Source organism: Cibotium barometz, chromosome 31, assembly GCF_041138505.1.
Source record: "Cibotium barometz isolate CiBa-2024 chromosome 31, ASM4113850v1, whole genome shotgun sequence".
NCBI lineage: Eukaryota > Viridiplantae > Streptophyta > Polypodiopsida > Cyatheales > Cibotiaceae > Cibotium > Cibotium barometz.
The window spans coordinates 46,326,644-46,334,406 of record NC_141076.1 but is presented as its reverse complement, the minus strand read 5'-3'; the positions used below and the strand labels follow the sequence as shown (position 1 = coordinate 46,334,406).

The following is a 7,763-nucleotide window of genomic DNA, read 5'->3' as shown; positions in this document are numbered from 1 at the left end:
AACAAGGTGGACCAATCACGATTGCGAATGTAGGCAGTTGAAATGAAAAAACAAGGTGGAGCAATCACGATTGAGAATGGTCACGACCAATTTTTTTTTATAAAAAATATACAGATATATATGTATTTATAAATATATAAAAAAATACACAAATATGTACATTTATTGGTTCTAAGTATTATTTTTATAAAAGGCTTGTCTCTTTGTAAATACACACACACACATGTCTATATTTATATATTATATTGTATATATTTTAGGCTAAGAATCTATTAGGATATATGTATTTTAGTGTGTGTGTGTGTGTGTTGGTGTATTTATTCCCTTACGTTTTTCCATGATAATTTGTTAAGTACTATATTACATGGGGGTATAGAATAAGGAATACACCCACATTGTCACATGAGATCTTCATGTTTCAACTATTTGGAATGGCAGACAAATCATCCATATTGGACTACCTTGGTGAAGACGTAAGGAGGTGGGCTTTAATGGAGCTTAGTTTGGAGTGATGAAGTGGAGAGCAATGGTACAATGCTCCAGCTACAATCTTGGCACAACTTGTGTGGAAGGTAGTGTTTGCATTTTCCATCTTTTATTAATAAACGAATTATCAATGTTTTTTAATCGTGTGAGTGATAATGAGTCCTTTTCGTTATATGTAGACATCGTTTGAAAATGCAATGAAGCAAGCTATATCATGCATTGATAGACATGCCATGGGGTTGCAAGAATATGAGACAAAATGTGAGAAAGCCAGATGTGGTGTAGAGCAAACATTTTGACATAGAGCGTACAAGATGCTCATAATTGCAAACCCATCCAATGGTGATGCATTCTTTCAACTCGTATATAACTATGATTGGTCTAAGAAGGGATTGGTTGCTCTGACCAAAGAAAAGCTCTACACAGTTGCCATATCTCGGATTTCAACTCAAAGGTATGTGACATGTCAATAAACCTCCATTAACATAAACTAACCTTAACATCTAATCCCTTATGGTTTTGGTATGATGCTGAAATAGGAAGGCGGAATTGCTTCAAATGCTTATGACTGGGAGGGCAAAGGACAAAGTAATTTCAGAGAAGTTTGGGGGGGATAACAAAAAAACGTTGCTGCATATGAAGAAAGAGTTGTATTGGGAAGAGCTAATAGGGGAGGCGGACTCTATTTTGGAGGGTTTATTGGTATATGATGATGTTATCTATGTCCCACCATTTATGCAATGGGTGCAAGAGGAGCGATCGAAACACATACCATGGGCCTTTCATGAGGTGTGGGCAAAGATTGGAAAAGTGAAGGAAGGCCAAAAGCAACATGAGGTGGAGAATGCCGCAAAGAGGGTTGTCTACAGGTATATATCTTCTAATGCCATTACATTTTTGTAGAAAATACATATACGCATTTAAAAAAATATTTTAGTGCTGTTTGTTTTATTTTGGATATATAGGTGGGTGCAGCTACTCATTGGCCAAGGTCTAATGGACGAAGAGACGGAAGCAATCAAAGAATGGGTAGATCCAAATTTCTCGGAAACAATGTACCCGAAGGAATGGGTTGAGAGAGGGGTGTATATGTTTATGTAAACCTTCCTACCTATACATATGTAAACTATCCATATGCATATACATATTAGATACATATACATACAGATATATACATATACAAATACATATGTATATGCATATGTATATATACATATACAAATACATATGTATATATACATATGCATACATAAATACATACCTACATACATACACTAAATTATATACTAAATTCCTACATACATACAAAGTTCATGTTACATTTAAGATTTGGCATGTTAGATTTTAAAGAAACATTGTTAAGTACTTGAAGTTTATTTTGGGATATTTTAGGAGAATGCAAAGGAGATGCTGTCCAAATTTTTTACAAATTTGTACATACATGCATACATACGTACATACATAGTTCATGTTACATTTAAGGTTTGGCATATCAAATTTTAAAGAAACGTTGTTAAGTTTTGATATATACATACCTACATACATATACATATAAATAGATACATATACCTACATACATATACATACACATACATATACATAGATACATACCTACATACATATACATATACATATGCATATACACATACACATACATGTACATATACATATACATAGATACATATACATCTACATACATATACATCTACATACATATACATATACATCTACATACATATACATATACAAAAAGATATGGGGATTTTTACCTTTTTACTAATTATCTTGATCTATTTCTTGAAGAATTTAAGAATTGCCAATCTGAGCTAGAAAGAGAGCCCCCAACTCAAGAAGACTCTAGAATACCTTCCCCGCAGCAGCCAACAATCTTGACCCAGTCTCCAGTAGTTGGATCCTCGCGCGTGGCCCCAAAACCATCTACACCACTGTCACCACGAGAGCCACAATCACACCAAGAGCATACATCTACATCGTCTCAAGTGCAACGTGAGAGGCGAACAAAGAGACGTCTTGACATTATGCATGATGTTCAAGAGGGAGACCCCACAAATGAAGATCAAGAGAGAGACCCTCCAGAGCATCTTCAAGAGGGGGAGGTGTCAGGACAACGTGACATCATGGACATGACTAGTAAGAGTACTTTCCATCGCAAATTTATTTTGAGAAGCGTGTGCTTTCAAAATGCATTTCATTTTTTGTCTTGTTTAATTGCAGGTGAGAGATGTTTTTCACACATATTGCTGGTAGACATCCACACTCTTTCGGAGGCCTCAGATAGGTAAAAAGAATAATTTCACCATATAATTAGTTTTCCAAGTTATACTTACCAAAACCAAACATCATAAATCTTTTATGTAGTGTGGAAGAATTCTTGATGAAGATTCCCAAGGCTCTATCTCATAGAGGTGCTCCCTCAGATACAGTGGCTCGCCTCGTATGGGCTGACTTTCCTACAGGTTAACAGGTTGTTGATGTAGATACAGATGGGTGTCCCTCATGGAGTCAAGTTTCTTCATCATTAATACATGCCACACTCAGTTTTGTTGGTTTGTTTGTGGCTGATGAGGGTTGGTTTGTGTGTTTGAATCTAATGGATCAACTTCCTAAAATATATTCCATGGGAAAGAAAGTTGGATTGGTCATGCATCAAACAATGTCTGTTCATGTGGAATCAAGTTATTTGTATGACAATGGAGAACGGGTAAGTCGTAATCTCTCAAATATTTCCCTTTGTATATACATGTTATGTGGTATGGATATCCAAACATAATGTTTTCTCATTATGGTAGGTGGATACATTGGCACTTAGTATGTTCTATCGAGAGTAAATTGCCATGTCCCTATTATTGATCGTGAGGCTGGGCAAAATGTTTCAAAGAAGTTATTCAACGCTCAACGAAATTTCATTTTTGAGAAGAATAAGAAGCATCCATTCCAACGCACGATGGTCTTGGAGCGCTACATTCGAGGTGGTGCAGAAAGATCTCCTATGTTCTTTAGGTGAGACAATTTTCATTCTGTTCATTTTACTTTCAAAATACTTAGATGCACGTTTATGATTGTATTTCATTGTAGGTGGCTAGTGGAGACCTTCTCAAGTGAAGGAGATGGTGTCTTGGATGTTTTTGCGGGATGTGGAGGCTTGGGACGTGCATGCCAAGAGTTAAAAAGGCACTATATGGGGATAGAGAATGACGTGGAGGTAGCCAAAGCATGTCTGGGAGATTTCTCATTAGGTCGAGATGACACGTAGAAGAATGCTATAATTTGTGGATCAAAAGACTTTGTAATCGAGATTGTCATGGTTTGGAAGTTTAAAGATCGATACATACATTTTTTATCTTTAAAAGATTGTGTTATATATTTAAGTAAGTAAGAAAGTATGTATGTAATGTATGTATATATGTTAGTGCTGCGTAGGTAGCTCTTGTATGTATGTATGTATATGTATATGTATGAGGTGTATGAATTTAGGTAGATATATGTATATATATAATTATATCAATAAGTATGATGTGGATCAAAAGACTTTGTAATCGAGATTTTCATGGTTTGGAACTTTACAGATTGATATATAAATTTTGTATCTTTAAAGGATTGTTTTTTATATTTAAGTAAGTAAGAAAGTATGTATGTATGTATGTATGTATGTAGCTCTTGCATGTATGTATGTATATGTATATTTTGTATGTGTATATGTATGAGGTGCATGAATTTAGTTACATATATGAATATATGTAATTATATCAATAAGTATGATATGGATCAAAAGACTGAAATTTATATTGTTGATCTTTCAAAGCTTGTTATTTATATGTAAGTAAGTTCTTGGTCCTTTACAAAGCTCATATAGTAAGTTCATGGTCCTGAAAATCTTCTTCTTCTTCACACAACACTCAACACACCATATACAAAGATAAGAGTACACACAATATGAAAAGGTTCTCAATACTAGGGTTCTCTATAGTGTGAACCCAACTAAATGAGCTGGCACTATAACTATGTGGCTGTCACATAGCCTGTCATCCCATTGGCTACATATCACCCATGATCTCACCAACCATGCCAGTGGTGTAAGTGTGGGGCCTATCCCCCCGGCAGGTCATCAATGTCCACCGCCTCACTAGATGAGCTCGATATCTCAACACTCCCCCTCGAGCTCAACTCCATCTCATGTACACCAAAGCGAAGCCCTGAATCTGCGGAGCTTCTCTGTATACCCAATGCTTTGGTGAAGATGTCAGCGACTTGATCATGTGTGCTGACATAAACAAGGTCAATGTCTCCTGCCAAAACCTTCTCTCTTACAAAATGGTAGTGGACCTCTATATGCTTCGTGCGAGCATGAAAAACTGGGTTCCTGGCCAACTGCTAATGTTGTCACAGAAAATGACAACTTGTCTATCCACCACTGATAGACCCAAATCAACAAGTAGCTTTCTCAACCAAGCTACCTCACATGCTGCCATAGCAACACCTCTGTACTCGGCCTCTGTGTGCTGGATAGAGCAGCCGTAGCCTGCTTCTTGCTACTCCAAGTCACAACAGAACTCCCCAAAGAAAACATGAAGCCACTAGTAGATCTTCTATCTGAGATGCTACCAGCCCAATCAGCATCTGTGTACCCATGTACACATATCTCTGTCCCAGTTTCATAAAATAGTCCACAATGCAAAGTAGAACTCACATACCTCAGTATGCATCTCAATGCATCCAAATACGGCTTCCGAGGAACCTGCATAAATTGACTCACCAACCCAATAGCATAGCTCAAATCTGGCCTGGTGATCGTCATGTAGATCAAGCTTCCTACTATGCGCCTATACATAGTAGGATCCTCCAAAATCTCTCCTGAATCTGCACTCAACTTGCCATTCTGATCCAATGGCACTGAGATAGGCTTACAGCCTGTCATACCATACTTGGACATGTCCAAGCCATACTGTCTCTGCAGTAATCCAATACCATGTGGTGACCTAATCACCTCAATGCCCAAGAAATATATGAGCTCCCCTAGATCCTTCATCTCAAACTTCTGTCTAAGCAAGATCTTTACATCAAAGATCTCTGCATCATGGTCCCCCGTAATGATCAAGTCATCTACATAGATGACAACAAGCACAACCCCTCTATCACTGTGTCTCACATACAGCGAGAAATCTGCATTGGCTACATGAAAGCCAATAGTGACAAGATATTCAGAAATCTTGTCAGACCATGCTCTTGGTGCTTGTTTTAAGCCATACAAGGCTTTCTTTAACCTGTAAACATGCTCGGGGTGACTCACATCCTCATAACCAGGTGGCTGCAACATATACACCTCTTCCTACAAATCCCCATGCAAGAATGCAGTCTTTACATCCATTTGATGTAAAGACTATTGCTTTGATGCAGCCACTGCTATCACAACTCTCACTATTGCCATCTTGGCAACTGGACTGAAAGTTTCCTCATAATCAATGCCATATGTCTGCGCATATGCTTTGGCTACCAATCTAGCCTTATACCTGCTTATGCTTCCATCACTGTTATGTTTTACTTTTTTGCACACCCACTTGCATCCAATGGCTTTCTTCCTTCAGGCAATTACACTAAATCCCAAGTCTCATTTCCATATAGTGCATCCATCTCCTCATCCATAGCTTTCTCCCAACACACATTTCCAATAGCCTCATCAATGCATGTGGGCTCTACAACCTGTACAACTTTTGCCATGTATGCATAGTGATGTGCCACATAACCATCATAGGTAAACCTTTGCACAGGATTTTCACTCTCCCAGATCTTCGCAGCTTTGCATTCATGGCTTCCGTAGCCTTCTTTACACCAGGTGTTCTCATAGCAGGTATCCCAAGATCCTCATCTCTAAGCCACTAGACTCTCCATCAACATGAGAATGCCCTGCAGAAATGTCAGGCACACTAAGGGGCTCAACCACTTTCTCTTTGCCTTTATGTGATGTACTAATCACATTTGCAGGACTGGTATTATGATGTAGTGTGCCACTCCATGCAACTGAACCACTAGATGAGGACTCTCTTGGTCCACTCAAAGACTGTGATTGCTGACTTGCATTCTGTGCAGCCACATTTCCACTCACATCAGCCCCAAACGGCTTCTTTTTCAGCAGCATACCAGCTGATCATCTCATCAAAAACAACATCCTTGCTTACCCTCAATTCACGTGCAAAGTTATAACACCTGTATCCCTTTTGCTCAAGGGAATACCCAATAAACACACATTTTTCAGCTTTTGGATCCAGCTTAGTTCTCAGCTCATCTGGCACATGCACATATGCAATGCATCCAAAGACTTTCAGAGATGAGAAAAATCAAGTTTTCTGCCAGTAAACCTCTCCTCTGAAGTTACATCATGTATGGCTGCAGTTGGAGTCATGTTCATGATGTAAACTGTTGTAGAAACAGCCTCAGCCCAATAGCTATGCGGCATATTCTTCTCTCCCATCAATGCTCGTGCAATCTCAGCAATGTGCTTGTTTTTTTGCTCAGCAACTCCATTTTGCTGCGGAGTGTATCTACATGTAAACTGTCTCTGAATACCATTCTTCTGCAAAAATTCAGAGAACTCATTAGAGAAGTACTCTCCCCCTCCATCTGACCTCAGGCACTTTACATGTTTTCCTGTTTACTTTTCAACCATAACTCTGAAATTCTGAAAATGAGTGAACACCTCACTCTTCGCCTTCATGAAATATACCCACACTTTCCTTGTATGGTCATCAATAAATGTCACATAATACCTGCAGCCTCCCATAGACATGGTCTTCGTAGGACCCCATACATCTGAGTGCTTAACATCTAGTGCATTTCTGCTCACATTTCTGTCAGGTGGAAATACATGCTTTGTTTGCTTTCCAAATTGGCATGCTTCACATATTTTCAGCATACCTTCAACTTTAAACTTTGGCGGCCCTGTCACAATTCCTTTAGTTTGCATAGACTTTAGAGATAAGGATTCAACTAGAGATTTTGAGGTTTATGATCAATGACACTATGGTTTCATTAGATGATTGTTTTAAAGATAGCTGAATCTGTGAAAAAGGCAATTTCATATTAGGTGTGTAAGTGGTGTGACTGGCATTAAATTTGCATGAATATCCAGCTACGGGGCCTAGGAACTCTTTTTCCTGGTATCGGGACAAAACCTAACCAAATTCCTAATTAAATCCCATCACTACAGTGGTTGGTGGTTGGCTAACCCATGGGACTGGATGGGATTCTAGATGGGATTAGGT

The 7,763-nt window shown here is 38.4% G+C and overlaps 1 long non-coding RNA gene across 1 annotated transcript; it reads left to right on the top strand.

Annotated features, from left to right (window-relative positions):
* Positions 1 to 3,337: 3,337 nt before the first annotated feature.
* On the top strand, positions 3,338 to 3,760 carry LOC147620937 (uncharacterized). The gene is made up of 2 exons (XR_015270043.1): positions 3,338 to 3,507; positions 3,583 to 3,760. It is a non-coding gene; the product is annotated as an uncharacterized LOC147620937 (long non-coding RNA).
* The last annotated feature ends 4,003 nt before the right edge of the window (positions 3,761 to 7,763 follow it).